Source organism: Protopterus annectens, chromosome 3.part0, assembly GCF_019279795.1.
Source record: "Protopterus annectens isolate FY-2018-M chromosome 3.part0, PAN1.0, whole genome shotgun sequence".
Classification (NCBI taxonomy): domain Eukaryota; kingdom Metazoa; phylum Chordata; order Ceratodontiformes; family Protopteridae; genus Protopterus; species Protopterus annectens.
In genome coordinates, this window is record NC_056731.1 from 1,419,048,300 (window position 1) to 1,419,064,656 (window position 16,357).

Genomic DNA, 16,357 nt, shown 5'->3' on the forward strand with positions numbered 1-16,357 from the left:
TGGTTTAATGTATTTAATAAAGCAGTGCACACTTTAGTTTATTTGTTAAGGGTAGCAAGTAGATTTACCTTAAGGCTGAAAGTTGTTGTCTGTTGAAAGCATGAAACTCTCTTTCACATCTCAGAGGGGAACAGAGATGAGAACTGAAAACTATTGGTGTACATGAGGAGTACAGACTCTTAACTCTTTTTGGCATGGGTAATCGTAACATTTTGAATAGATAAAGCTTGTAGGTACAGTCATCAGTTTGGGAACAACTGATCCTATTTGAAAGATTAGACTTCATTTTAAGAAAGAGTACATATATCTGTGTGTTTTCTGTATGTTAAAGGGAATGGGGGTTTAAAATGCACTTTGTTTTTGGTTTCATGAAAAGCAGAAGTCGAGAAAAACTTAACATAGGTTCAAATAGAGATGACAAGAAGCAATTACTGTCAAGCGCAAGTGTGTGCATGTAATCTGCAATTAGGAAACTTACATTCAGAAGAACGGTCATGAATAATAGGTGGGAATAATAATCTTTTTAATCATAATGACTACTACTTCTGTTTTATCTTGGAATGTAAATGGTCTTACAGGTACAGGCAAAATGCAAAGAGTGTTGAGTTACATTATGAATTTGGGTTTAATTTCTCCAAGCCTTTTGGGTTTCTAATACTGTAATGGGAATGGACCCTATTCCTAAATCAAAGTATAATTAAAGTTCATGAAATTAGTATTGTTTCCATCTTTGATGTTAGCTAAAACTGCTTTTAGCAGTACCCACAATGTTCCCAGAGTTGGCTGGAAAGAAGTAAGTTATGAAGTGTTTGGTACAAGTAATGTTACAGTGGATGCCTGTGTATAGAAATGAGCATGTGAATTTAAGAAAGAAGGCAGTTCAGAGTGGACATTCAGTGGATTATCTGGGCAAAGGAAAAGAGGAATAATGATGTAGATCAAGAGAGGGTCTGCAGTAGTGATCAAAGAGAAATGTGAAAGACAGTAATGATAGACTTGTGATAGGAGTTTGTTTGGGAGGAGGATTAGTTTAACAGGATAGAACACTGATCAATTCTAACTAATCTGAGAATAAATTTAGTCAGAACTGATCGGTGTTGCACCTGGTAAATTCATTCAAATTTGGATAAATAAGTTAAACTGGCATGTATGTATATTCCATCAAAAACTATGATGTTGCTAAGATGAATTGTGTGTAAAATAATCCTTCAGCAGGGAATATTATTTGATGGAGACTTGTACCTGATTTGCAGCAGTGAGGCTATATCACCAGACCTAGAAGGGAAAACTGTAACCAGAAAAAAATTATATATATATATATTCAGTAGCAGGAACTCGGGCAAACTTTACATATTATTCCCCAAGGTGCAGAACTGGGCTAGGTTGGACAGAAATGTCTCACAGGAGCATGTGTATTACATTGAAAGCTTTGAGACTCATTTAATAACTATATCAGATCATGTACTCATTTAATAACTATATCAGATCATGTAACAATAAGAGCTAAGAAAGACAAAATGTAATGATGTACAAATGAAACACTAGTACTTCCTACTTATCTGTTAAACAGGAATTTCCGGAATGGGTAGTGGTGATGATTCAAGAGTTATTAAGGATGACTTTTTTTTTGTCAGAAGGGGTAGCAAATGAATAGGATAAAAATAAAATGGGGGTTTAAAATATGGTAGAAATAAGAGTGAAAGAAATTATGTGAAAGAATTAATAGGAATTGTTTTAGAGAGCTAACAAAGGATAAATGATTGTAAAAAAGGAGAATCCCACATAAGAAGAGGTGCATCTATAGAATGCTAAGGGAAAATAAGATGGATTTGGATAATATGTATAAGTTTAGTAAGACTGCTGTTAAGCAGGCATTTTTTGATATTTCTAGAGCACGAACACTTTTAGCAGAACAACTTACGTAGAATGTAGAAGGGCTGTAAGCAAATCTGGGGAGCCTATGACAAAAATATGTAGAGATCCTATAGAGATGTTAGGCATATTTCTGACTTTTTATCAACATTTTTACAAAGCAGAGAATTGGAAAAACTAAGAAAAGACACAAATGGAAATGTTTATGGAAAGCTTAATTATGTCAATATTAGAGGAAGAAGAGGCTTAAATAATAGCCAAGGTAAGAAGAGTTAGGATAAAAATGGTGATGTATAATCAGTCAACAGGGAAGTCTTCATGAACAGATGATATTGCTGTGGAAGTCTGAAATCAATCAGGGAAGAAAGTGATGAAGATATGGAAGTTCTTGTTTAACAGTGTTTTAAAGATGAGGGAGTACCAGTATCTTAGAAGAAAGCTGCCGTTGCTGTATTAGCCAAAGAGGGTAAAGACTCTTCTGACTCATCCTCATATGAGCCAATTTCAGTTTTACACCATGACTGTAAAGTCTTTACTAGTTAAGAGAATGGCAGAGATGATGCCAAAATTGATGTATATTGGTCAGTAGTTTGTGGAGGGGAGGCAGACATATGGCAAATGATGATCCGGAGGGAATCAGGGTGCAAAAAAATGTATCTGTTGTTGGTGTGTCTTGAGGAGAAAGCAATGATAATCAGTGGGATTTTGAAAATGGCAGTGGCAGCACTTGCATTTCCTGATTGAATACTAGGGTTAGTAAGGATTAATAAAGAAGATGCGTGAAGGTCAAAACAAGAATTAAGGTGGGAAGCTACCTCTCTCACAAGCTGAGCCATTAGCAAAGAAAACAAGGGGCTCACAAATTCAAGGGTACGACTTGTATAGTAACAAAGAAATGTTAACTTTATTTCCAGGTAATAATATTTTTACTTGATAAATCAGATAAGAACATTTTGTTGTTGTGGAACATTTTGACACAGCTTCTTGAGTTTTTGAGATATACAATAAATGAAGATAAAATAGACTGTAGTGGTAAACTATGTACCCATATATGAATTATTTCAGCAATACCCATACTTATGGCTGCACAGTAACATAAAATATTTATGTGTATAGATTAAAAACGATTGTTATGGCAGCTAAGGATATTTGGGAAGAGAATAAATGTAAGATAATTGAAAAACCTGAGTTAGAAGCTTTTAATTATGGTAATGGATGGTGCAATACAAATATATTTTTACTTTTTAATCCCTTTAATTTTATATGCAGGTCAGGCATATTTCATCAACCAGGGGGAGACATTGTGCATGATGATAAAGATGTGAATGAATTTATTGGAGAGAGGAAGAGGGCAAGACTTGACCCCCCCCCCCCAATAGAAAAAGGTGGTTTAAAATTGCCTGATTTGAGTGAGTACTTTAGATCTGCACAGCTGAGGCTCATATATAATATCAGTGAAGCCAAATGCCAAATATTGGTGTAGAAAGGGGTGATGATAAAACAGAGGGGAAGAATGAGAACTACAGAGAATAGGATTTTGGGTGCAAATCCTTAAGGAAAATAACATGTTCATAAAGTAGCAGAAAATATTCTAAGAACTAAGCCAACACAGAAATGGAGAAACAGGATTTTCCAAATAGGGATGACAGCAACTAAGAGTTCAGAAATTAGGCAAGAGGGTTCTGGAATTTACTGGAGGAAATCAGAAAAGGAACTAGTTCATTTGGGACCAAATAACTAGGGGGAGAAAGGTAATAGAGTGAGTTGAGGATAAGAAGAAGTTTGGACTGTAAATCAAAAAATGCCCCCTCTACCAGAGACTGATAACAGAGTAGGCAAAGAAGAAAAGATGCGAGAGAGGGAACAACGTGAATGTCCATCTCTGGTAGAGTTTTAGCAAGAGGCATTCATGCACATAGATTCATATGCAAGTACTAGGCTAGCTGCCCTTTTGGGCAATTTTAAGCCTAGTCAGTTTGCTTTTTTATGCCCAAAATAACCTATCCCATTTGGTTATATGCTCAAAATAACCTGTCTCACTTGGTTATAGCTTGGCCTTACCCATCTCATGGTCAGTAATTATATATTGCCCCTAATAAGAATAACTGGGATCATACTGTAGATAATTTGAAAGGGCCCATGCATAGTATAAAGCATTTAGGAGCTGTCACTGCCCATTAGTACTAAAGGGGCAGTTCTGGGGTAAGTTCTGTTTCCTATCCATAGCTCTAATTTGTGCTTGAATATGGACAGGGATGAACTTTGCTTATCACTGTCATGGAGATGAATGTTGTAGGCTCTTCATGATTTCCTTCCCTTTGAAGTGAGTCCCATCCACATGGACAGTACGGAAATGCTGGGTGGCCATAACCCATCACTTTCTAATAGCAATCCATATCTCAGGTCAAGCATACTTGTTTAAAGATGAGCTTAGCTTTTGTCTGCTATTTCCTCATGAGTGTTCCACAATTCAAGCAGTGGCAAATGTGATTCTGCATCACTGAAGCAAACCATGCTGTGATAGTTTTGCATCCCTAACCAGCTCCAGGTTCAGCAGCTATTTTCCTTAATCTCTTCTCTGGGACAAACTTCCTAGGTTTCTGTAATTCACCAGTAAGTTTTGAGTCTACAATATCCCTTCCCTTGATTATGAAGTTTCTGCAAAACAAGCTAAACAAGGCTGTGGTCATGACCTAATTCCTCACTGGCCCCAATAGCTGATTTCCCCTACTGTTAACTTTTCTTCTGGAGAAACTTCTCCTCTTGACTTCACAAAGGTCTCCTAACCCAACGAACTAGCAAGTGTTACCAAAATTCTCCACTCCTCAAGCTGACCATGTGATTTCTTTAAATCTGATAATAGCTAGAGGCCTGACATACCCATCTAGGGTGCTCTAATCTCGTACTGCTGCTCAAATGCCCTACACAAAAAAGTGTACAAGGGTGCATGGATAGTTCTGTTTATGGACTGCTGAAAAGAGATTTGATTTAGGTTCTATTATGTTTTTTAAACTCCTAGTGAAAAATTTTGACCAGGCTCCAAGTACACAGTAGTGGAAATGTGTTTGATAGCTAGGGTAGAGTGCTAATCTATAGTGGACCCATTTCAGCCACATTCTGAAAATTGCAATAGTTTATAATCAAGAAAGCACAATATTAAAAAAGCTGAACAATGGGAATACAAAAAAATTTAAGAATGCACAAAATCCAGACAGTGAAACAGAATGAAAATATAGTAATGCAAATGTTTGATAAAAATAATAGAAAAAAAAAACAAATAGTAGGGTATACACATTTACAACAAGGATAATAGTTTTGTGAGCAATATACGAGCAATGTACTAAACACCTTTGTCCTAACCCCTAACAGTGAGCTAGCGGTGAGTGTGTGTGCATGAGTGTGATTTTCATTTTTCTTTCACTTTTGATAGTGGATAGAATTTCCTTTAAATGAAAGGTAAGTTAGATGTTTTTTTTCTAGAATAAATGTGTTGCAGTAATTTATGCAAGCTCTCTCTCTCTCTATATATATATATATATATATATATATATATATATATATATGGGTCTATATGACTTGGTCGACTGTTCATTTGGTCGACTGTTCATTTGGTCGACAGTTCATTTGATCGACAAGCATTTTAGGTGGGGGGCTTCACCCCCCACACCCCCCAATGTGGGGGGCTGTGGCCCCCACACCCCCCCCTTACTATATATATCAACTCCAGGGTCGCACAACATTGAGATAGGGGGAAATGCTTGTCGAGCAAATGAACTGTCGACCACATAAACAGTCGACCTAATGAACAGTCGACCAAGTCATATGGACCCATATATATACACACACACATAAATATAAATATATATGTGTGTGTGTGTGTGTGTGTGTGTGTATGTGTTTTTGAAAATACTGACACATTAAAATGTGGACACTCACAATTTTGTCATCAAATTTAGACAGTTCATAATATCTACACTTGAAAATGCCTAAGTCAGGATGCCTACATTAACTTAATGGAAAAGGGCAAACCATTTGCTTTTGCAAGCAGTTTCCATTAAAAAAGCATCACCTAAAAAAAAAAAAAAACACAAAGTATATTTTTTCTGAATAGTGGTAATGTCACAGAAAGTTTTTTTTTCCCTAATGTAAGGTGAATGGTTCGGGTCAACTCCCCCTCTTGCACCAACTCAGTAAAGCTTTTTAACCTTAACCCTACCCCTAAAGGTAACTCTGCACCTCATCTTAGAAAAATCCTTTCTGTAATACTGCCACTACACAAGACAGGCTCAGACACACACAACAGCAAGTACAGATGCACAAACCAAATCGGTCCTTTTATCTAACCATTACCGAAAACTCTTACCCACAAACACACTCACTTTCCATCGTCAACCGCTTACATGTGTTTCAAAATTCTGTCTAAACTGTTGACATTCTGAAATGTAGGTAAAATGACCATTCTGCTAGTTGCCCTGACATTCTGAATGGCATCTTATGGATAATGTGGGCGTGTGTGTGTGTGTGTGTTTTTGTGTTGTTGTTGTGTCTTTCGGCTTTTCCCGGTTAGGGGTCGCCACAGTGGAACTCCGGTCCGCTAATGATTGGCAGTAGATTTTTACGTGCCGAGTTGCCAGCCCTGATGCACAACCTTCAACGAAGGTACACCCATTCACTCATGTCTTCACACAGAAGATGCTCTAGCTGAGAATCGAACAGGACAATGTCTTACTGTGAGGCGTCAACGCTACCGCAGCACCACCACCACAGTCGTGTGTGTTTGTGTGTATGCAGATATATATATGTATATGTATATATATATATATATATATGTATATATATATATATGTATATATATATATATATATATATATATATATATATATATATATATATATATATATATATATATATATATGTATGTATGTATGTATGTATAGACACACACACACACACACCTCTCAACTTCTTTGTGTTTTGCTCAAGAATTATGGACAAGGCCAAAAATAATGGAGGAGGCTAAGACCCAAAATCAGGAACATTTTTTAAACAGTACTCTAATTCATTTAAAAATTGAATAGAACAGCAGGTTTTGCACCAACAAGCATTTTCTGAACAATAAAAAGTGTGAAACTCTAATATTGACATTATTGACTGACTGCAGTCCTCTGTGATCTATCAGAAAAATCAAAAACTTTATGAAGGGCGTTGGAAATGTATGAGGCAAAATTTAGGGGCATTCTGCAAAATTCTAGACAGTTTCTGCAAAATTCTAGACAGTTTCGAAGTTTTATATATATATATATATATATATATATATATATGTGTGTGTATATATGTGTGTGGGTGTGTGTGTGTGTGTATACTGTTTGTATAAATGACTGTAATGTGGTGATTTTCTTCCCAGGCCTCCACTAAAAGGACTTTGCCCAGTTGGACTTTCTAGTAAACGGTGACAAACTAAATAATTTAGGAGATGGCTTACCAGAATGCCTTAACATGATTGGTAAGACCTCTCAAACATTGGGCCAGTATTCCTGCATATGCACAAGATAAAAATGAGGATGGACAGTAAGTGACTTTTCAAGGAGTCAAATTGCTACCAACTCTGTATTCTTTTTAGTAAGTACTGGACTGAGCTGCTGTTGATAGCTGTCAGATGATGCAGTATGAATCCTGCTTTAACAATTGACAAAGAGCTTTCAGATGATTTGGTTTAACAGATATGAAAGCTTTATCAAACCTTACCAGCTTAAGTTTAAGAAATACAGCACTTGCAGTGTTCCCAAGCAACACATACTTCAAAGCATTATTTGTGTATGTATATAAATATTTGCATATACATATCTAGAGAGAGATTGTGTTTAATCATGTGTGTGTGTTGGTTCCACTTCTAACCATTGAAATTTCAAAACATCGAAATTCTGATCATCGAGACCAGAACATCGAATTTTGAAACATCAAAGGTTACAAGTGTAACAAAAAGAAAAATAAATTTTAACAATTGTATGCAGGGGGGCTGCCCCCCCCTCCATACCCCCACTTTAGTATTCCAAATCCGAGAACACACTACAGTGGAGTAAAGGGAAATCTCCCATTTAGCGCTATATGCAGAGGTGCTAAACGGGAGATTTTCCATACCCTATCTGTACTGCCATCACACAGATGGCACATAGTTACACACAGTATGCAGGGCATCTTGGTGCCCTGCAAAAACACAAACCTTCTCCTACCTACACTTACCTTTTTCTTCCCCTTCAAACCTTCAATGTTTTAAAACTCAGTGTTCTGGTCTCGATGATCTGAACTTCGATGTTTTAAACGTTCGATGGTTTGAAGGGGAACCGTGGGTGCTATGCCACTTCTGGCACAACACTGTTGTAACTGTTTTGTCAGATAAAATGTAACACAGAATGTCTCCGCTTCAGCCAGACTGCTGTAATGAGTGCTTGTTTAAACAGTAATGAAAATAACTTTTAAACTGCACCTATTTACATTTTTTCTTAAATAAAATTGATATAAGTAGCTATATAAAAGCCACTGTATTGCTCCCAGCTAATATTCTTCCTATTTTTCCACTCATTTCACACATGTTGGCCCAAATAGTGCTCATCCCACATAAGGCTATCCCACTATCTGTCTTATCTTTATTGATCTTTGTTCCTTCACATGACCATTTTTTTCAGAAGTGACTTGCCTTGTAAAGCTACATGACTTATGTACCTCATATATATTGTAAAAAAAATAGTATTCTTGTATGGCTGAAACATGCATGTTTATATTGTATTCTGTTATATTTTGCTATAATATTTGTGTTAAGCTCATTTACATATTGTTAGCAATGTACTACTTAAACTAAGTTTACTGCTTGTACTTTAATAATGTTCTTTTGGTTGTGGAGCTTTTCTCCCCGGGTCTCAGATGAAAACATTTTTTTTTCAACCCAATCGGACACTATCTGGTTAAAAAATGTAAATAAATAAATAATGACATCAGTTTCAGTTTTGTTAAGTAGTGTGCTAATAAAACATCTGATGTCAATTTTTATCCATTCCTCAACTAATGGATCAGAAAACAAACTCTCAAGCTCCTTCCCTACCCATAACGCACCAGCCCTAACATCCTTCAGATCTCATTTGCTGCCTTCACTTCTAGATGTGGTCGTCTTCAGCTCTCAAGTCTGTCATTAGAGATGAGCAATTCTTTCAGGGTTTTCTTATCAAAAATCTTTATTTTTGACTACTTCCTTACTCTAATAGTGTACTGTATTTTTAAGCTGTTACTTTTATTTCTATACACTTTAAAGTGTAACTTTCCCTACCATTGTTGGTAGGCCTATCCTACCTTTCCTATTCCCTCTTTCTGTACACGTTTGTTGTTGCTCTTCTCTGTCATAGGTGGCAGTTAACTTTTCCTCTCTTTCTCATTATAAAAAAACAAAAAGAAGGGGGGGGGGGTACTTTACTGCATAACCTTTCCTTAATGTTCAAAAAAGGATTTAAGAAGTGCAAGGTGTGAGCATAAGATAGCTTTTTCCTGATGCCCACACACTGTGTTTATTGCTTGGGTACAGATCATTTCAATCAGGATTGTGCTGTCATGGGTTCACCCCCCCTCGAGCTCTTGCTGATAGGGAGAACAAACTAATTTTAAAGGGTTTGCCACCAACCTCATATTCGGAAGCCATTTCTGAGGTTCAGTCCCCTAAACATAAATCTAAAAAAGCTTTCAAAAAGCTCAAAACTATCAAATTCGCCAGCATCTACTTCTGAATCAAGAAGAAAGAAAGAAAAACTGGATCAAAAGCTACTTGCAGTCAGACCATCATCGGATCCGACCAGACATACTTTGGATCCGACCAATTTTGGATCTTACATCCTTGGATCCAAAGCCCTTGCCTAGGACTGCCTATTCACCAAGTGTGGATCCAGTTCATTCCATGGTGCCCTCACCTTTTTTAGAGAGGCACTCAAAATCGCCATCCCTGGTATCATCTCATTCCTCCAGGATTCTTATGGAAGCAGATGTAGAGAGAATGATGAGGAAATTTTTCACAGAGCAGATTCAGATGGGAGGACTCACGATTCCTACCGCTTCAGGGCAGGACTTCCGCCATTCTACCAGTCCACTGATGGCAGCTCCTTCTGTAATCCAACCTGTGGTTTTAGAGTCCACAGATCTGAGTGTTCTGAGTCTGTCTGGTTCAGATCCAAAGAAACATCATCTTGGATCTGACAGTTACTCTGAGTGCACCAGCTATGTCATCCTCAGATCCAGATGACTCTCTGAGCAGAAGCTTCCTGATCGAATTCCGAGGTTTTCGGAGCCATCTCTTCCTCTTGGAACTTCGGCACTTGATAGCTCAGCTCCGACTTCACATTAGGTGGATTGCAGTTGGAGCAGAGGGAGTTGATGAGCCAGAAACTCATTTTTTCAGTTTCATTGGCTTCCTTCTCCCAGGAGCAAGTCTGCCTTTGAGGTTGTGAAGAGGGTGTTCTCTTCTACAGCAGATCAGATGGATCCTTCCCCCCTAGAATCCACCATCTACTTCTCAGATGACTTTACACCGTGATCCTCAACATTCTGCCTCATAGAGCAGCCAGCCCAGAGCCTGCGGTCTACTCAGCAGGGTATTGTCATCTTTTCTGGTACTTCATATGACCACCTCACTGAGAAAGTCCCTAGGAAGAGAAAGTGGGAAAGGAGGCACTTGGACTCTCTTCAAGACTCGGTCACTGAGGATACTGATTTTGATGAAGGCGAGGGGCTCCTCAAAATCACCACCCAATAACATCTTATTTGGAGATATTCTTGAAATCCTTAAGCAGAAGAGTGGCTGGTCTTCCCAAGACCTTTCTACTACCCCCTGGATTACTCTGCCCATCGACAAACTCATTGATTTGATTTTCAAGTGCACAGGGAAGAAACCTGATATGATTGATCCAATCCCCAGGAGACCAGACTGGATTCTCCACCACTAGGCTGGGAATATTAAAGTAAAGGGGTTCCAGTAGATGCCATTGTCATGGCAGCTACAAAAAAAGGACTAGTGATACAACGTTTCACTGTCCATCCTTCTAATAGAGAGTTTAGGGCTATAGACATATTTATGAGTCGTGTTTATGCTACAGCGACATTTACACTCAGATCACTGAACTATGCAGCACATATTACAAGGCTACAAAGAGATTTGTTTAAGGAACTGTCAAACCTCTTTCTGGAACCAGAGCTGCTCAGTGGCCTCTCAGTTGGCTACGCTACAAGCTATATCCAGTCCTTTCATGAGGCTTATCTCACACGCTGCAGAAAGCACCTCAAGGCTGCAGTTTCAGGTATTTCCATCAGGAGACATGCCTGGATGGGCCTGTATGATTTTGCAGAGCCCTTCAAGTCATCACTCATCAGTGACCCCTTTGATGGCACTTCCTTGCTTGGCCCCACAGAAAAGGGCACACACTCCTGGTTTGAGAGAGACGGAAAGACCCTTTCTGCAGTGGGCATGCATTTTTCAGCCCCCTCAAAGGACCTTTTCTAGGAATCAATGGGGAGGTTGAAAAATGTGGTTCAAGAAATCTCAGGTCCCTTTCCAGGGCACATGTGGATTTAGTTCCCCCACAGGCAGTGGAGGGGCGATAATGGCAGATGACTCCCATGTGGCAGAGGAGGCCCACAAAACTGGAGGTCTAAAGATTCTTTTTCCAACACACCCTTTTAGTGCTCCTGAATAGAGGTCTGATTGCCTACCTCTGGGTGCAGTCGGAGTGGCTTATCTCTGCACTGACCAGCCTGGCTAGAGATAACAAGAGACAGTCGGGTACAGATAATTAGTTCCAGAGGTTATATAATTTCTTTTTCCCTACCTCCTCCTTTGTTGAGAAAAAGTCCCTATATCCCACCCAGTCAGAAGGATGCAACAGTACTAGAAATTGAAAAGCTGATAGAAAAAAAGAGTTATCCAAAAGGTCTCACCAGACCAAATAGAATCCAGAACTTACTCAAGATACTGAACAAGTTGGTTCGGCACACAAAGATCCAGATGTTCATGTTCAGTCCATTTTGCCTTTTCTGGGAAAGGACAACTGGATGTGCTCGATTAGACCTTCATGATGTGTACCATCACATAAAGATGAACAGATGATCCAGAAGGTACTTATGCTTTGGTCTGGGGACCAGTCACTATCAATTCAGAGCACACCCTTTGGTCTCACTACAGCACCCACGGTGTTCACTAATAGCGTGGCAATGGTATCTGCTCACTTGAGACTGCAAGGATTCCTGGTATTTCCATATTTAGATGACTGGCTCATTATCGCCCCTACCATACATCGACTGATAGAAGCATGAGATCAGGTGATACAGACCTGTTCACATCTCGGAATTATCATAAATTACAAGTCTCATTTACAACCAACCCAGACATTAGAATTCATAGGAGCAGTGTTCGGCACACAGTCTGTGGTAGCTTCTCTTCCACTGTCAGGAGTGCAAACAGTAAGGATGTATGTCAGAAAAATAATTTGCAGTACCAGAATTTCAGCCCATCTGATTCTATAAGCCCTGCAGTCGATGTCAGAAGCAATAAATTTAATCCCCTTGGCAAGATTCCACGAGAATTCTACGGTGGATGCTAGTGACACAGTGGTCAATGCTTTCTCAGTCCATGTCAGTGAAGATAAGAATAACCCAGGTGTACAAATGGTACCTTTTATGGTGAATGCAGTCACAGCAGCTGTTACAAGGTTGTCCTTTCATTCTCCCTCAACCCAGACCCATATTGGACACTGATGCTTCCCAGATTGGGGAGACACTTCCTGGGGAAGACAGTCCAAGGCACTTGGTCCTCTTTAGAGGCCACAGTGTTCTGGAGATGAGACCAGTGCTCTTCACATTGCAGGCATTCCAGGACTCTTTTCCTCTAGGAACAATTGGAATCCACACAGACAACATTTCAGTGGTTTGGTACATCAACAAGCAAGGAGGAACCAGATCTTGTCCACTGTGTCAAGAAGCCCTCATAGGTTCATAGGTAGGTACTAGGCTATCGGCCCTAGGGCCCATACAAGCCTAGCCAAAAAATGTACCCTGGCTTTCGCCACCCAAGAAAATTATTTTCCTGTGCCCCTGTCGAGCAGAGCCACAGAAGTGATCCCCGGGGTGAATTTCCCATCCAGTCATCAAGATTTTTCTTGAAGAGTGCTAATGAGGAGCTCTGTTTGACATAGATAGGTAGTCTGTTCCAGAGTATGGGAAGTCTCTGGGACAGGAATCTATCCCTCAAGCATGTTCTCTTTATTGTGGTGACAAGGTTTAGGTCCCTAGAGCATGTAGCTCGGAGGGATTGGGATTTCTTTAAGTGGAGCATGTCCAACAGATCTGGGTTTGACATAGCTTTATATGTTAGGCAGAGATCGTCCCTGAGTAGGCGATATGCGATGGAGTAAAGCTGTAGTTTTTTGAGATGGTCTGCATAGGGCATCTGTTTGAGGCCAGTAATCCTCTTTGTGAGGTATTTCTGTGGTCTTTCCAGTTGTTGTAGATGTCTTGTGAGGTACATACCAAAAGGGGTGTTGTACTCTATAATGGGTCTAATGAGTGATGAGTAGAGGGGAGCAATGACCTCTTTTTTTCTGGATGAGAATCCTTTTGTGATGAGATGAGCCACGTAGAAGGATTTCCTGACCACTGTGGCGATGTGATTATCAAAGGAGAGACTACTGTCCACCTGTGTCCCAAGGTCTCATCACATTTTCGGCATTAAGTAGACTACCAGCTATGTGGTAGTTCATGGGTACAGAGTTTTTACCAAAGGGGATGACAATACACTTTTTGGCATTGAGCTTCAGGCCATGGCTTTGACACGAGGGATCTGTCTCATTGAGGCCCTTTTGTAGTTTGTCCACATCATTAAGAGTTTCGATTATGGCTCCTAGTTTGCAGTCATCTGCAAACTTTGTTAGCCAAAGACCTTCTGTGTTGGCCTGCACTTCAGAGAAGTAGATACCAAACAGGAGAAGACCTAGGACTGAACCCTGTGGTACTCCACTTGTCACTGGTCTGATGTCGGATTTCGAATAGTGTGGCAATGGGCTATATCTTTCAACCGCTTTCTAATAGCAATGCACATTTTGGGGAAATCCAACATGATGGCAAACAAACTGAGCAGGTTTATCTTACTACATCATGAGTGGTCTCTCAACAACAATGTGACAGAAATGATTTTCAGTCAGTGGGGTCAGCCTTGCTGCAATCTTTTTGCATCTCCCCTGAACAGCAATTGCTGCAGCTTCTTTGCCCTGATCCTCCACCGGGGGAATCACCAAGGGATACTTTACTCCATGAGTGACCCTCCAGTCTTCTGTATGCTTATCCTCCGACTCCCCTAATCACCAGATTCCTTCAGAAAGCATCCAGGTTGAAGAGCAAAGTCATTCTCATTGCATCATACTGCCTCAACAGGTTTGGTTCCCCTTCCTTTGGCCTTATCTACTGTACCCACCTTGGATTCTGGGTCCAATTCCAGACCTTCTATCTCAACTGACAGGCTGTTTCACCCGTATATTTCAAATGTCAAACTGACAGCATGGTTTGCCGATTCCTTTAATAGCCAGGCAACCAATGCTTTCTTCCCCTGTCCGTTCCATACTTTTATCTTCCCATCAGCCTTCTCCTAATAAACTCTATAGGAGTAAATGGAGAAAGTTCATTTATTGGGCAGAGCAGAATCAGATAGACCCCTTCTCAGCTCTAATTCATTCTGTTGAATTTTTAATTAGTTTGTTTAATGACAGTGCTAGTTTGTCAACTGTTAAAGTTCAACTTGCAGCAATTTCTAACTTTCATATAGGATTTCAAAATTCTTCCCTGGCATCCTCTAAACTGTGCAAACCCTTTTTAAAAGGTACTCTTTTGCTAAGACCCACTTATAATGATCCCATACCACCATGGGATTTAAATTTGGTACAGCAAGCCTTGATGCATTCCCCCTTTGAACCTGAAGCTAAATGTGATCTTAAATGTTTGTCCTGGAAAACTATCTTTTTAGTTACATTTACATCTGCTAGAAGAATTTCATAACTTAAAGCATTATCTTCTAAGCCTCCATATCTGATTTTTTCATAAGGATAGGGTTACATTATGTACCAATACTTCCTTCCTGCCTAAGGCGATGTAAGAATCGGACATTAACCAGTCCACTAACTTGCCAGTATTCTTCTCAAAGTTGCAAATAAAGGGGAAGATATGCTATACTTGCTGGTTGTTCATAGGCAATTACATTTATACCTGGACAGAACAAAAGAGATTAGAAAGCTAGATCAACTATATGTTTCCTTTGTACATGATGAGTTGTCAGTCACAAGGGTAACTCTAGCCAGATGGTTGACAGATTGCATTTCCTTTTCTATAACAAATTGAGTCTACCCTTACCAAAACCATTAAAGGCTCATCCATCCAGATCTATGGCAACTTCTACTGTATTCTTGTCTAGAACCTCTATGGACGATGTATGTGTGGCTGCAGCTTGGTCAAATCCTCATACTTTTATCACTTATTACAAACTAGATCTGGTCTTGAGGGGAAGAGCAGCCTTTGGCTCAGTCTTACTTAGGAATATCCTTCTGTCCACCCAGGAATTTAGGTAGCTGGGGACTGTGTCCCATTAGTTAAGGAATGAATGAAAATTTACAACATCAGGTAAAGAAGTTATGTACTTACCATAATGTTCCATCTGTGTTGTCCATTTTCATTCTTCCTGAACTCCTCTCCTACTGTCCCTCTCCATTTTTCATAGCTGACTTCAGAATGAGACTCTTCAGGACACATATGTCCTTCGTGTTGAACTCCACTTATAGCAATTCTTTTATATTCTTTCTGTCAAGCTGCAGGCAAGATCTGAGAGATGTAAGGGGTTGTGCATTATGGGTAGGGAAGGAGCTCGAGAGTTTATTGCAGGCCATGAGCTAGTTTAATGGCCAAGTCGGATCCAATCCATTAGTTGAGGAAAAATGAAAATAGCACAGATGGAATTTTATTAAGTACATCACTTATTTTTTTCTATTGCTGGTTTGATTTGTGTGTGTGTGTGTGTGTGTGTGTGTGTGTGTGTGTGTGTGTGTGTGTGTGTGTGTGTGTGTGTGTGTGTGTGTGTGTGTGTGTGAGAGAAACTGTATACCTGTCGGTCTGTCACTTCTTTGGTGCTGTAATGTGCAGTGCAAAATGTCACAGTTGCAGTCATATAAGTACAAGTGTACTGTGTCATATAAGTGCAAGTGTACCAGCTACGGTACCAAATGTTGTTTTTTTAGTACACAGACACACACATGGACACAAACATCCATTCACACTCACTCACTCAGTGTTTCAGATCTGTAGTCATACACACAAAATTGCTTATTTTGTCTAGCAGCTTCTTTAAGTATATGTGAACTATTTTACTACAATAAATAAGGAAAGTTATGACCTTAAAATCAAAAATGTGCAATAAAATGTA

General features: G+C 39.4%; 1 protein-coding gene across 1 annotated transcript in view; it reads left to right on the forward strand.

The window, feature by feature from the left end:
* The window catches only part of NSMAF (neutral sphingomyelinase activation associated factor), a 2,091,028-nt gene that overhangs the window by 1,187,019 nt on the left and 887,652 nt on the right, over positions 1–16,357 (forward strand). The gene's annotated exons all lie outside the window — the stretch shown is intronic.